We start from the raw sequence: 15981 nt of genomic DNA, 5'->3' as shown, positions 1-15981 counted from the left end.
TGGCTTATTCTTTCGCCTTCTTCGCATACTTCTTGGCCAGATCCTGGGTTTTTTTCGTGTTTGAATCACGTAGGAATGTGGTAACACACTGAAGCAGTCAATTAAACCTGGTTTCGATCAATATTTTAGAGGATAACACCGGTTAGGTCTGGGTTAGGTCCGGGATATGCCCGCATCTGGCTCATGATTTTGCCTTCTTCGCATACTTGCTGGCCAGATCCTGGGTTTTTTTCGTGTTTGAATCACGTAGTAATGTGGTAACACACTGAAGCTGTCAATTAAACCTGGTTTCGATCAATATTTTAGAGGATAACACCGGTTAGGTCTGGGTTAGGTCTGGGTTATGCCCGCATCTGGCTCATGATTTTGCCTTCTTCGCATACCTGTTGGCCAGATCCTGGGTTTTTTTCGTGTTTGAATCACGTAGTAATGTGGTAACACACTGAAGCTGTCAATTAAACCTGGTTTCGATCAATATTTTAGAGGATAACACCGGTTAGGTCTGGGTTAGGTCTGGGATATGCGCGCATCTGGCTTATACTTTCACCTTTTTCGCAAACTTGTTGGCCAGATCCTGGGTTTTTTCCGTGTTTGATCACGTAGTAATGTGGTAACACACTGAAGCAGTCAATAAAACCTGGTTTCTATCAATATTTTAGAGGATAACACCGGTTAGGTCTGGGTTAGGTCCGGGAAATGTCCGCATCTGGCTCATGATTTTGCCTTCTTCGCATACTTGTTGATCAGATCTTGGGTTTTTTTCGTGTTTGAATCACGTAGTAATGTGGTAACACTCTGAAGCAGTCAATTAAACCTGGTTTCTATCAATATTTTAGAGGATAACACCGGTTAGGTCTGGGTTAGGTCTGGGAAATGCGCGCATCTGGCTTATTCTTTCGCCTTCTTCGCATACTTCTTGGCCAGATCCTGGGTTTTTTTCGTGTTTGAATCACGTAGGAATGTGGTAACACACTGAAGCAGTCAATTAAACCTGGTTTCGATCAATATTTTAGAGGATAACACCGGTTAGGTCTGGGTTAGGTCCGGGATATGCCCGCATCTGGCTCATGATTTTGCCTTCTTCGCATACTTGCTGGCCAGATCCTGGGTTTTTTTCGTGTTTGAATCACGTAGTAATGTGGTAACACACTGAAGCTGTCAATTAAACCTGGTTTCGATCAATATTTTAGAGGATAACACCGGTTAGGTCTGGGTTAGGTCTGGGTTATGCCCGCATCTGGCTCATGATTTTGCCTTCTTCGCATACCTGTTGGCCAGATCCTGGGTTTTTTTCGTGTTTGAATCACGTAGTAATGTGGTAACACACTGAAGCAATCAATTAAACCTGGTTTCTATCAATATTTTAGAGGATAACACCGGTTAGGTCTGGGTTAGGTCCGGGATATGCCCGCATCTGGCTCATGATTTTGCCTTCTTCGCATACTTGTTGGCCAGATCCTGGGTTTTTTTCGTGTTTGAATCACGTAGTAATGTGGTAACACACTGAAGCTGTCAATTAAACCTGGTTTCGATCAATATTTTAGAGGATAACACTGGTTAGGTTTGGGTTAGGTCTGGGATATGCGCGCATCTGGCTTATACTTTCACCTTTTTCGCAAACTTGTTGGCCAGATCCTTGGTTTTTTCCGTGTTTGAATCACGTAGTAATGTGGTACCACACTGAGGCAGTCAATTAAACCTGGTTTCGATCAGTATTTTAGAGGATAACACCGGTTAGGTGTGGGATTTGCGCGCATCTGGCTTATACTTTCGCCTTTTTCGCAAACTTGTTGGCCAGATCCTGGGTATTTTCCGTGTTTGAATCACGTAGTAATGTGGTAACACACTGGAGCAGTCATGTAAACCTGGTTTCTATCAATATTTTAGAGGATAACACCGGTTAGGTCTGGGTTAGCTCCGGGATATGTCCGCATCTGGCTCATGATTTTGCCTTCTTCGCATACTTGTTGTCCAGATCTTGGGTTTTTTTCGTGTTTGAATCACGTCGTAATGTGGTAACACACTGAAGCAGTCAATTAAACCTGGTTTCTATCAATATTTTAGAGGATAACACCGGTTAGGTCTGGGTTAGGTCCGGGATATGCCCGCATCTGGCTCATGATTTTGCCTTCTTCGCATACTTGTTGGCCAGATCCTGGGTTTTTTTCGTGATTGAATCACGTAGTATTGTGGTAACACACTGAAGCTGTCAATTAAACCTGGTTTCGATCAATATTTTAGAGGATAACACCGGTTAGGTCTGGGTTAGGTCTGGGTTATGCCCGCATCTGGCTCATGATTTTGCCTTCTTCGCATACTTGTTGGCCAGATCCTGGGTTTTTTTCGTGTTTGAATCACGTAGTAATGTGGTAACACACTGAAGCTGTCAATTAAACCTGGCTTCGATCAATATTTTAGAGGATAACACGGGTTAGGTCTGGGTTAGGTCTGGGATATGCGCGCATCTGGCTTATACTTTCACCTTTTTCGCAAACTTGTTGGCCAGATCCTGGGTTTTTTTCGTGTTTGAATCACGTAGGAATGTGGTAACACACTGAAGCAGTCAATTAAACCTGGTTTCTATCAATATTTTAGAGGATAACACCGGTTAGGACTGGGTTAGGTCCGGGATATGCCCGCATCTGGCTCATGATTTTGCCTACTTCGCATACTTGTTGGCCAGATCCTGGGTTTTTTTCGTGTTTGAATCAGGTAGTAATGTGGTAACGCACTGAAGCTGTCAATTAAACCTGGTTTCGATCAATATTTTAGAGGATAACACCGGTTAGGTCTGGGTAATGCCCGCATCTGGCTCATGATTTTGCCTTCTTCGCATACTTGTTGGCCAGATCCTGGGTTTTTTTCGTGTTTGAATCACGTAGTAATGTGGTAACACACTGAAGCTGTCAATTAAACCTGGTTTCGATCAATATTTTAGAGGATAACACCGGTTAGGTCTGGGTTAGGTCTGGGATATGCGCGCATCTGGCTTATACTTTCAACTTTTTCGCAAACTTGTTGGCCAGATCCTGGGTTTTTTCCGTGTTTGAATCACGTAGTAATGTGGTAACGCACTGAAGCAGTCAATTAAACCTGGTTTCGATCAATATTTCAGGGGATAACACCGGTTAGGTCTGGGTTAGGTCTGGGATATGCGCGCGTCTGGCTTATACTTTCGCCTTCTTCGCAAACTTGTTGGCCAGATCCTGGATTTCTTCCGTGTTTGAATCACGTAGTAATGTTGTACCACACTGAGGCAGTCAATTAAACCTGGATTCGGCCATTATTTTAGAGGATAACACCGGTTAGGTCTGGGTTAGGTCTGGGTTATGCCAGCATCTGGCTCATGATTTTGCCTTCTTCGCAAACTTGTTGGCCAGATCCTGGGTTTTTTTCGTGTTTGAATCACGTAGTAATGTGGTAACACACTGAAGCAGTCAATTAAACCTGGTTTCGATCAATATTTCAGAGGATAACACCGGTTAGGTCTGGGTTAGGTCTGGGTTATGCCCGCATCTGGCTCATGATTTTGCCTTCTTCGCATACTTGTTGGCCAGATCCTGGGTTTTTTTCGTGTGTGAATCACGTAGTAATGTGGTAATACACTGAAGCAGTCTATAAAACCTGGTTTCGATCAATATTTTAGAGGATAACACCGGTTAGGTCTGGGTTAGGTCCGGGATATGCCCGCATCTGGCTCATGATTTTGCCTTCTTCGCATACTTGTTGGCCAGATCCTGCGTTTTCTTCGTGTTTGAATCACGTAGTAATGTGGTAACACACTGAAGCTGTCAATTAAACCTGGTTTCGATCAATATTTTAGAGGATAACACCGGTTAGGTCTGGGTTATGCCCTCATCTGGCTCATGACTTTGCCTTCTTCGCATACTTGTTGGCCAGATCCTGGGTTTTTTTCGTGTTTGAATCACGTAGTAATGTGGTAACACACTGAAGCTGTCAATTAAACCTGGTTTCGATCAATATTTTAGAGGATAACACCGGTTAGGTCTGGGTTAGGTCTGGGATATGTGCGCATCTGGCTTATACTTTCACCTTTATCACAAACTGGTTGGCCAGATCCTGGGTTTTTTCCGTGTTTGGTCACGTAGTATTGTGGTAACACACTGAAGCAGTCAATAAAACCTGGTTTCGATCAATATTTTAGAGGATAACACCGGTTAGGTCTGGGTTAGGTCTGGGATTTGCCCGCATCTGGCTCATGATTTTGCCTTCTTCGCATACTTGTTGGCCAGATCCTGGGTTTTTTTCGTGTTTGAATCACGTAGTAATGTGGTAATACACTGAAGCAGTCAATTAAACCTGGTTTCGATCAATATTTTAGGGGATAACACCGGTTAGGTCTGGGTTAGGTCTGGGTTATGCCCGCATCTGGCTTATACTTTCACCTTTTTCGCAAACTTGTTGGCCAGATCCTGGGTTTTTTTCGTGTTTGAATCACGTAGGAATGTGGTAACACATTGAAGCAGTCAATTAAACTTGGTTTCTATCAATATTCTAGAGGATAACACCGGTTAGGTCTGGGTTAGGTCCGGGATATGCCCGCATCTGGCTCATGATTTTGCCTTCTTCGCATACTTGTTGGCCAGATCCTGGGTTTTTTTCGTGTTTGAATCACGTAGTAATGTGGTAACACACTGAAACTGTCAATTAAACCTGGTTTCGATCAATATTTCAGAGGATAACACCGGTTAGGTCTGGGTTAGGTCTGGGAAATGCGCGCATCTGGCTTATTCTTTCGCCTTCTTCGCTTACTTCTTGGCCAGATCCTGGGTTTTTTTCGTGTTTGAATCACGTAGGAATGTGGTAACACACTGAAGCAGTCAATTAAACCTGGTTTCGATCAATATTTTAGAGGATAACACCGGTTAGGTCTGGGTTAGGTCTGGGTTATGCCCGCATCTGGCTCATGATTTTGCCTTCTTCGCATACTTGTTGGCCAGATCCTGGGTTTTTTTCGTGTTTGAATCACGTAGTAATGTGGTAACACACTGAAGCTGTCAATTAAATCTGGTTTCGATCAATATTTTAGAGGATAACACCGGTTTGGTCTGGGTTAGGTCTGGGATATGCGCGCATCTGGCTTATACTTTCAACTTTTTCGCAAACTTGTTGGCCAGATCCTGGGTTTTTTCCGTGTTTGGATCACGTAGTAATGTGGTAACGCACTGAAGCAGTCAATTAAACCTGGTTTCGATCAATATTTCAGGGGATAACACCGGTTAGGTCTGGGTTAGGTCTGGGATATGCGCGCGTCTGGCTTATACTTTCGCCTTCTTCGCAAACTTGTTGGCCAGATCCTGGATTTCTTCCGTGTTTGAATCACGTAGTAATGTGGTAACACACTGAAGCAGTCAATTAAACCTGGTTTCTATCAATATTTTAGAGGATAACACCGGTTAGGTCTGGGTTAGGTCCGGGATATGCCCGCATCTGGCTCATGATTTTGCCTTTTTCGCAAACTTGTTGGCCAGATCCTGGGTTTTTTCCGTGTTTGAATCACGTAGTAATGTGGTAACGCACTGAAGCAGTCAATTAAACCTGGTTTCGATCAATATTTTAGAGGATAACACCGGTTAGGTCTGGGTAATGCCAGCATCTGGCTCATGATTTTGCCTTCTTCGCATACTTGTTGGCCAGATCCTGGGTTTTTTTCGTGTTTGAATCACGTAGTAATGTGGTAACACACTGAAGCTGTCAATTAAACCTGGTTTCGATCAATATTTTAGAGGATAACACCGGTTTGGTCTGGGTTAGGTCTGGGATATGCGCGCATCTGGCTTATACTTTCAACTTTTTCGCAAACTTGTTGGCCAGATCCTGGGTTTTTTCCGTGTTTGGATCACGTAGTAATGTGGTAACGCACTGAAGCAGTCAATTAAACCTGGTTTCGATCAATATTTCAGGGGATAACACCGGTTAGGTCTGGGTTAGGTCTGGGATATGCGCGCGTCTGGCTTATACTTTCGCCTTCTTCGCAAACTTGTTGGCCAGATCCTGGATTTCTTCCGTGTTTGAATCACGTAGTAATGTTGTACCACACTGAGGCAGTCAATTAAACCTGGATTCGGCCATTATTTTAGAGGATAACACCGGTTAGGTCTGGGTTAGGTCTGGGTTATGCCAGCATCTGGCTCATGATTTTGCCTTCTTCGCAAACTTGTTGGCCAGATCCTGGGTTTTTTTCGTGTTTGAATCACGTAGTAATGTGGCAACACACTGAAGCAGTCAATTAAACCTGGTTTCGATCAATATTTCAGAGGATAACACCGGTTAGGTCTGGGTTAGGTCTGGGTTATGCCCGCATCTGGCTCATGATTTTGCCTTCTTCGCATACTTGTTGGCCAGATCCTGGGTTTTTTTCGTGTGTGAATCACGTAGTAATGTGGTAATACACTGAAGCAGTCTATAAAACCTGGTTTCGATCAATATTTTAGAGGATAACACCGGTTAGGTCTGGGTTAGGTCCGGGATATGCCCGCATCTGGCTCATGATTTTGCCTTCTTCGCATACTTGTTGGCCAGATCCTGGGTTTTCTTCGTGTTTGAATCACGTAGTAATGTGGTAACACACTGAAGCTGTCAATTAAACCTGGTTTCGATCAATATTTTAGAGGATAACACCGGTTAGGTCTGGGTTATGCCCTCATCTGGCTCATGATTTTGCCTTCTTCGCATACTTGTTGGCCAGATCCTGGGTTTTTTTCGTGTTTGAATCACGTAGTAATGTGGTAACACACTGAAGCTGTCAATTAAACCTGGTTTCGATCAATATTTTAGAGGATAACACCGGTTAGGTCTGGGTTAGGTCTGGGATATGTGCGCATCTGGCTTATACTTTCACCTTTATCGCAAACTGGTTGGCCAGATCCTGGGTTTTTTCCGTGTTTGGTCACGTAGTATTGTGGTAACACACTGAAGCAGTCAATAAAACCTGGTTTCGATCAATATTTTAGAGGATAACACCGGTTAGGTCTGGGTTAGGTCTGGGATTTGCGCGCATCTGGCTTATACTTTCGCCTTTTTCGCAAACTTGTTGGCCAGATCCTGGGTATTTTCCGTGTTTGAATCACGTAGTAATGTGGTAACACACTGAAGCAGTCAATTAAACCTGGTTTCGATCAATATTTTAGAGGATAACACCGGTTAGGTCTGGGTTAGGTCTGGGATTTGCGCGCATCTGGCTTATACTTTCGCCTTTTTCGCAAACTTGTTGGCCAGATCCTGGGTATTTTCCGTGTTTGAATCACGTAGTAATGTGGTAACACACTGAAGCTGTCAATTAAACCTGGTTTCGATCAATATTTTAGAGGATAACACCGGTTAGGTCTGGGTTATGCCCTCATCTGGCTCATGATTTTGCCTTCTTCGCATACTTGTTGGCCAGATCCTGGGTTTTTTTCGTGTTTGAATCACGTAGTAATGTGGTAACACACTGAAGCTGTCAATTAAATCTGGTTTCGATCAATATTTTAGAGGATAACACCGGTTTGGTCTGGGTTAGGTCTGGGATATGCGCGCATCTGGCTTATACTTTCAACTTTTTCGCAAACTTGTTGGCCAGATCCTGGGTTTTTTCTGTGTTTGGATCACGTAGTAATGTGGTAACGCACTGAAGCAGTCAATTAAACCTGGTTTCGATCAATATTTCAGGGGATAACACCGGTTAGGTCTGGGTTAGGTCTGGGATATGCGCGCGTCTGGCTTATACTTTCGCCTTCTTCGCAAACTTGTTGGCCAGATCCTGGATTTCTTCCGTGTTTGAATCACGTAGTAATGTGGTAACACACTGAAGCAGTCAATTAAACCTGGTTTCTATCAATATTTTAGAGGATAACACCGGTTAGGTCTGGGTTAGGTCCGGGATATGCCCGCATCAGGCTCATGATTTTGCCTTTTTCGCAAACTTGTTGGCCAGATCCTGGGTTTTTTCCGTGTTTGAATCACGTAGTAATGTGGTAACGCACTGAAGCAGTCAATTAAACCTGGTTTCGATCAATATTTTAGAGGATAACACCGGTTAGGTCTGGGTAATGCCCGCATCTGGCTCATGATTTTGCCTTCTTCGCATACTTGTTGGCCAGATCCTGGGTTTTTTTCGTGTTTGAATCACGTAGTAATGTGGTAACACACTGAAGCTGTCAATTAAACCTGGTTTCGATCAATATTTTAGAGGATAACACCGGTTTGGTCTGGGTTAGGTCTGGGATATGCGCGCATCTGGCTTATACTTTCAACTTTTTCGCAAACTTGTTGGCCAGATCCTGGGTTTTTTCCGTGTTTGGATCACGTAGTAATGTGGTAACGCACTGAAGCAGTCAATTAAACCTGGTTTCGATCAATATTTCAGGGGATAACACCGGTTAGGTCTGGGTTAGGTCTGGGATATGCGCGCGTCTGGCTTATACTTTCGCCTTCTTCGCAAACTTGTTGGCCAGATCCTGGATTTCTTCCGTGTTTGAATCACGTAGTAATGTTGTACCACACTGAGGCAGTCAATTAAACCTGGATTCGGCCATTATTTTAGAGGATAACACCGGTTAGGTCTGGGTTAGGTCTGGGTTATGCCAGCATCTGGCTCATGATTTTGCCTTCTTCGCAAACTTGTTGGCCAGATCCTGGGTTTTTTTCGTGTTTGAATCACGTAGTAATGTGGCAACACACTGAAGCAGTCAATTAAACCTGGTTTCGATCAATATTTCAGAGGATAACACCGGTTAGGTCTGGGTTAGGTCTGGGTTATGCCCGCATCTGGCTCATGATTTTGCCTTCTTCGCATACTTGTTGGCCAGATCCTGGGTTTTTTTCGTGTGTGAATCACGTAGTAATGTGGTAATACACTGAAGCAGTCTATAAAACCTGGTTTCGATCAATATTTTAGAGGATAACACCGGTTAGGTCTGGGTTAGGTCCGGGATATGCCCGCATCTGGCTCATGATTTTGCCTTCTTCGCATACTTGTTGGCCAGATCCTGGGTTTTCTTCGTGTTTGAATCACGTAGTAATGTGGTAACACACTGAAGCTGTCAATTAAACCTGGTTTCGATCAATATTTTAGAGGATAACACCGGTTAGGTCTGGGTTATGCCCTCATCTGGCTCATGATTTTGCCTTCTTCGCATACTTGTTGGCCAGATCCTGGGTTTTTTTCGTGTTTGAATCACGTAGTAATGTGGTAACACACTGAAGCTGTCAATTAAACCTGGTTTCGATCAATATTTTAGAGGATAACACCGGTTAGGTCTGGGTTAGGTCTGGGATATGTGCGCATCTGGCTTATACTTTCACCTTTATCGCAAACTGGTTGGCCAGATCCTGGGTTTTTTCCGTGTTTGGTCACGTAGTATTGTGGTAACACACTGAAGCAGTCAATAAAACCTGGTTTCGATCAATATTTTAGAGGATAACACCGGTTAGGTCTGGGTTAGGTCTGGGATTTGCGCGCATCTGGCTTATACTTTCGCCTTTTTCGCAAACTTGTTGGCCAGATCCTGGGTATTTTCCGTGTTTGAATCACGTAGTAATGTGGTAACACACTGAAGCAGTCAATTAAACCTGGTTTCGATCAATATTTTAGAGGATAACACCGGTTAGGTCTGGGTTAGGTCTGGGATTTGCGCGCATCTGGCTTATACTTTCGCCTTTTTCGCAAACTTGTTGGCCAGATCCTGGGTATTTTCCGTGTTTGAATCACGTAGTAATGTGGTAACACACTGAAGCTGTCAATTAAACCTGGTTTCGATCAATATTTTAGAGGATAACACCGGTTAGGTCTGGGTTATGCCCTCATCTGGCTCATGAATTTGCCTTCTTCGCATACTTGTTGGCCAGATCCTGGGTTTTTTTCGTGTTTGAATCACGTAGTAATGTGGTAACACACTGAAGCAGTCAATTAAACCTGGTTTCGATCAATATTTTAGAGGATAACACCGGTTAGGTCTGGGTAATGCCCGCATCTGGCTCATGATTTTGCCTTCTTCGCATACTTGTTGGCCAGATCCTGGGTTTTTTTCGTGTTTGAATCACGTAGTAATGTGGTAACACACTGAAGCTGTCAATTAAATCTGGTTTCGATCAATATTTTAGAGGATAACACCGGTTTGGTCTGGGTTAGGTCTGGGATATGCGCGCATCTGGCTTATACTTTCAACTTTTTCGCAAACTTGTTGGCCAGATCCTGGGTTTTTTCCGTGTTTGGATCACGTAGTAATGTGGTAACGCACTGAAGCAGTCAATTAAACCTGGTTTCGATCAATATTTCAGGGGATAACACCGGTTAGGTCTGGGTTAGGTCTGGGATATGCGCGCGTCTGGCTTATACTTTCGCCTTCTTCGCAAACTTGTTGGCCAGATCCTGGATTTCTTCCGTGTTTGAATCACGTAGTAATGTGGTAACACACTGAAGCAGTCAATTAAACCTGGTTTCTATCAATATTTTAGAGGATAACACCGGTTAGGTCTGGGTTAGGTCCGGGATATGCCCGCATCTGGCTCATGATTTTGCCTTTTTCGCAAACTTGTTGGCCAGATCCTGGGTTTTTTCCGTGTTTGAATCACGTAGTAATGTGGTAACGCACTGAAGCAGTCAATTGAACCTGGTTTCGATCAATATTTTAGAGGATAACACCGGTTAGGTCTGGGTAATGCCCGCATCTGGCTCATGATTTTGCCTTCTTCGCATACTTGTTGGCCAGATCCTGGGTTTTTTTCGTGTTTGAATCACGTAGTAATGTGGTAACACACTGAAGCTGTCAATTAAACCTGGTTTCGATCAATATTTTAGAGGATAACACCGGTTTGGTCTGGGTTAGGTCTGGGATATGCGCGCATCTGGCTTATACTTTCAACTTTTTCGCAAACTTGTTGGCCAGATCCTGGGTTTTTTCCGTGTTTGGATCACGTAGTAATGTGGTAACGCACTGAAGCAGTCAATTAAACCTGGTTTCGATCAATATTTCAGGGGATAACACCGGTTAGGTCTGGGTTAGGTCTGGGATATGCGCGCGTCTGGCTTATACTTTCGCCTTCTTCGCAAACTTGTTGGCCAGATCCTGGATTTCTTCCGTGTTTGAATCACGTAGTAATGTTGTACCACACTGAGGCAGTCAATTAAACCTGGATTCGGCCATTATTTTAGAGGATAACACCGGTTAGGTCTGGGTTAGGTCTGGGTTATGCCAGCATCTGGCTCATGATTTTGCCTTCTTCGCAAACTTGTTGGCCAGATCCTGGGTTTTTTTCGTGTTTGAATCACGTAGTAATGTGGCAACACACTGAAGCAGTCAATTAAACCTGGTTTCGATCAATATTTCAGAGGATAACACCGGTTAGGTCTGGGTTAGGTCTGGGTTATGCCCGCATCTGGCTCATGATTTTGCCTTCTTCGCATACTTGTTGGCCAGATCCTGGGTTTTTTTCGTGTGTGAATCACGTAGTAATGTGGTAATACACTGAAGCAGTCTATAAAACCTGGTTTCGATCAATATTTTAGAGGATAACACCGGTTAGGTCTGGGTTAGGTCCGGGATATGCCCGCATCTGGCTCATGATTTTGCCTTCTTCGCATACTTGTTGGCCAGATCCTGGGTTTTCTTCGTGTTTGAATCACGTAGTAATGTGGTAACACACTGAAGCTGTCAATTAAACCTGGTTTCGATCAATATTTTAGAGGATAACACCGGTTAGGTCTGGGTTATGCCCTCATCTGGCTCATGATTTTGCCTTCTTCGCATACTTGTTGGCCAGATCCTGGGTTTTTTTCGTGTTTGAATCACGTAGTAATGTGGTAACACACTGAAGCTGTCAATTAAACCTGGTTTCGATCAATATTTTAGAGGATAACACCGGTTAGGTCTGGGTTAGGTCTGGGATATGTGCGCATCTGGCTTATACTTTCACCTTTATCGCAAACTGGTTGGCCAGATCCTGGGTTTTTTCCGTGTTTGGTCACGTAGTATTGTGGTAACACACTGAAGCAGTCAATAAAACCTGGTTTCGATCAATATTTTAGAGGATAACACCGGTTAGGTCTGGGTTAGGTCTGGGATTTGCGCGCATCTGGCTTATACTTTCGCCTTTTTCGCAAACTTGTTGGCCAGATCCTGGGTATTTTCCGTGTTTGAATCACGTAGTAATGTGGTAACACACTGAAGCAGTCAATTAAACCTGGTTTCGATCAATATTTTAGAGGATAACACCGGTTAGGTCTGGGTTAGGTCTGGGATTTGCGCGCATCTGGCTTATACTTTCGCCTTTTTCGCAAACTTGTTGGCCAGATCCTGGGTATTTTCCGTGTTTGAATCACGTAGTAATGTGGTAACACACTGAAGCTGTCAATTAAACCTGGTTTCGATCAATATTTTAGAGGATAACACCGGTTAGGTCTGGGTTATGCCCTCATCTGGCTCATGATTTTGCCTTCTTCGCATACTTGTTGGCCAGATCCTGGGTTTTTTTCGTGTTTGAATCACGTAGTAATGTGGTAACACACTGAAGCAGTCAATTAAACCTGGTTTCGATCAATATTTTAGAGGATAACACCGGTTAGGTCTGGGTAATGCCCGCATCTGGCTCATGATTTTGCCTTCTTCGCATACTTGTTGGCCAGATCCTGGGTTTTTTTCGTGTTTGAATCACGTAGTAATGTGGTAACACACTGAAGCTGTCAATTAAATCTGGTTTCGATCAATATTTTAGAGGATAACACCGGTTTGGTCTGGGTTAGGTCTGGGATATGCGCGCATCTGGCTTATACTTTCAACTTTTTCGCAAACTTGTTGGCCAGATCCTGGGTTTTTTCCGTGTTTGGATCACGTAGTAATGTGGTAACGCACTGAAGCAGTCAATTAAACCTGGTTTCGATCAATATTTCAGGGGATAACACCGGTTAGGTCTGGGTTAGGTCTGGGATATGCGCGCGTCTGGCTTATACTTTCGCCTTCTTCGCAAACTTGTTGGCCAGATCCTGGATTTCTTCCGTGTTTGAATCACGTAGTAATGTGGTAACACACTGAAGCAGTCAATTAAACCTGGTTTCTATCAATATTTTAGAGGATAACACCGGTTAGGTCTGGGTTAGGTCCGGGATATGCCCGCATCTGGCTCATGATTTTGCCTTTTTCGCAAACTTGTTGGCCAGATCCTGGGTTTTTTCCGTGTTTGAATCACGTAGTAATGTGGTAACGCACTGAAGCAGTCAATTGAACCTGGTTTCGATCAATATTTTAGAGGATAACACCGGTTAGGTCTGGGTAATGCCCGCATCTGGCTCATGATTTTGCCTTCTTCGCATACTTGTTGGCCAGATCCTGGGTTTTTTTCGTGTTTGAATCACGTAGTAATGTGGTAACACACTGAAGCTGTCAATTAAACCTGGTTTCGATCAATATTTTAGAGGATAACACCGGTTTGGTCTGGGTTAGGTCTGGGATATGCGCGCATCTGGCTTATACTTTCAACTTTTTCGCAAACTTGTTGGCCAGATCCTGGGTTTTTTCCGTGTTTGGATCACGTAGTAATGTGGTAACGCACTGAAGCAGTCAATTAAACCTGGTTTCGATCAATATTTCAGGGGATAACACCGGTTAGGTCTGGGTTAGGTCTGGGATATGCGCGCGTCTGGCTTATACTTTCGCCTTCTTCGCAAACTTGTTGGCCAGATCCTGGATTTCTTCCGTGTTTGAATCACGTAGTAATGTTGTACCACACTGAGGCAGTCAATTAAACCTGGATTCGGCCATTATTTTAGAGGATAACACCGGTTAGGTCTGGGTTAGGTCTGGGTTATGCCAGCATCTGGCTCATGATTTTGCCTTCTTCGCAAACTTGTTGGCCAGATCCTGGGTTTTTTTCGTGTTTGAATCACGTAGTAATGTGGCAACACACTGAAGCAGTCAATTAAACCTGGTTTCGATCAATATTTCAGAGGATAACACCGGTTAGGTCTGGGTTAGGTCTGGGTTATGCCCGCATCTGGCTCATGATTTTGCCTTCTTCGCATACTTGTTGGCCAGATCCTGGGTTTTTTTCGTGTGTGAATCACGTAGTAATGTGGTAATACACTGAAGCAGTCTATAAAACCTGGTTTCGATCAATATTTTAGAGGATAACACCGGTTAGGTCTGGGTTAGGTCCGGGATATGCCCGCATCTGGCTCATGATTTTGCCTTCTTCGCATACTTGTTGGCCAGATCCTGGGTTTTCTTCGTGTTTGAATCACGTAGTAATGTGGTAACACACTGAAGCTGTCAATTAAACCTGGTTTCGATCAATATTTTAGAGGATAACACCGGTTAGGTCTGGGTTATGCCCTCATCTGGCTCATGATTTTGCCTTCTTCGCATACTTGTTGGCCAGATCCTGGGTTTTTTTCGTGTTTGAATCACGTAGTAATGTGGTAACACACTGAAGCTGTCAATTAAACCTGGTTTCGATCAATATTTTAGAGGATAACACCGGTTAGGTCTGGGTTAGGTCTGGGATATGTGCGCATCTGGCTTATACTTTCACCTTTATCGCAAACTGGTTGGCCAGATCCTGGGTTTTTTCCGTGTTTGGTCACGTAGTATTGTGGTAACACACTGAAGCAGTCAATAAAACCTGGTTTCGATCAATATTTTAGAGGATAACACCGGTTAGGTCTGGGTTAGGTCTGGGATTTGCGCGCATCTGGCTTATACTTTCGCCTTTTTCGCAAACTTGTTGGCCAGATCCTGGGTATTTTCCGTGTTTGAATCACGTAGTAATGTGGTAACACACTGAAGCTGTCCATTAAACCTGGTTTCGATCAATATTTTAGAGGATAACACCGGTTAGGTCTGGGTTATGCCCTCATCTGGCTCATGATTTTGCCTTCTTCGCATACTTGTTGGCCAGATCCTGGGTTTTTTTCGTGTTTGAATCACGTAGTAATGTGGTAACACACTGAAGCAGTCAATTAAACCTGGTTTCGATCAATATTTCAGAGGATAACACCGGTTAGGTCTGGGTTAGGTCTGGGTTATGCCCGCATCTGGCTCATGATTTTGCCTTCTTCGCAAAATTGTTGGCCAGATCCTGGGTTTTCTTCGTGTTTGAATCTCGTAGTAATGTGGTAACACACTGAAACTGTCAATTAAACCTGGTTTCGATCAATATTTCAGAGGATAACACCGGTTAGGTCTGGGTTAGGTCTGGGAAATGCGCGCATCTGGCTTATTCTTTCGCCTTCTTCGCTTACTTCTTGGCCAGATCCTGGGTTTTTTTCGTGTTTGAATCACGTAGGAATGTGGTAACACACTGAAGCAGTCAATTAAACCTGGTTTCGATCAATATTTTAGAGGATAACACCGGTTAGGTCTGGGTTAGGTCTGGGTTATGCCCGCATCTGGCTCATGATTTTGCCTTCTTCGCATACTTGTTGGCCAGATCCTGGGTTTTCTTCGTGTTTGAATCACGTAGTAATGTGGTAACACACTGAAGCTGTCAATTAAACCTGGTTTCGATCAATATTTTAGAGGATAACACCGGTTAGGTCTGGGTTAGGTCTGGGATATGTGCGCATCTGGCTTATACTTTCACCTTTATCGCAAACTGGTTGGCCAGATCCTGGGTTTTTTCCGTGTTTGGTCACGTAGTATTGTGGTAACACACTGAAGCAGTCAATAAAACCTGGTTTCGATCAATATTTTAGAGGATAACACCGGTTAGGTCTGGGTTAGGTCTGGGATTTGCGCGCATCTGGCTTATACTTTCGCCTTTTTCGCAAACTTGTTGGCCAGATCCTGGGTATTTTCCGTGTTTGAATCACGTAGTAATGTGGTAACACACTGAAGCAGTCAATTAAACCTGGTTTCGATCAATATTTCAGAGGATAACACCGGTTAGGTCTGGGTTATGCCCTCATCTGGCTCATGATTTTGCCTTCTTCGCATACTTGTTGGCCAGATCCTGGGTTTTTTTCGTGTTTGAATCACGTAGTAATGT

The sequence above is a fragment of the Colletes latitarsis genome, chromosome 12 (genome assembly GCF_051014445.1).
Source record: "Colletes latitarsis isolate SP2378_abdomen chromosome 12, iyColLati1, whole genome shotgun sequence".
In the NCBI taxonomy this organism is placed as follows: Eukaryota; Metazoa; Arthropoda; class Insecta; order Hymenoptera; family Colletidae; genus Colletes; species Colletes latitarsis.
The sequence above is the reverse complement of the archived record's forward strand: the minus strand, read 5'-3'. Positions refer to the sequence as shown.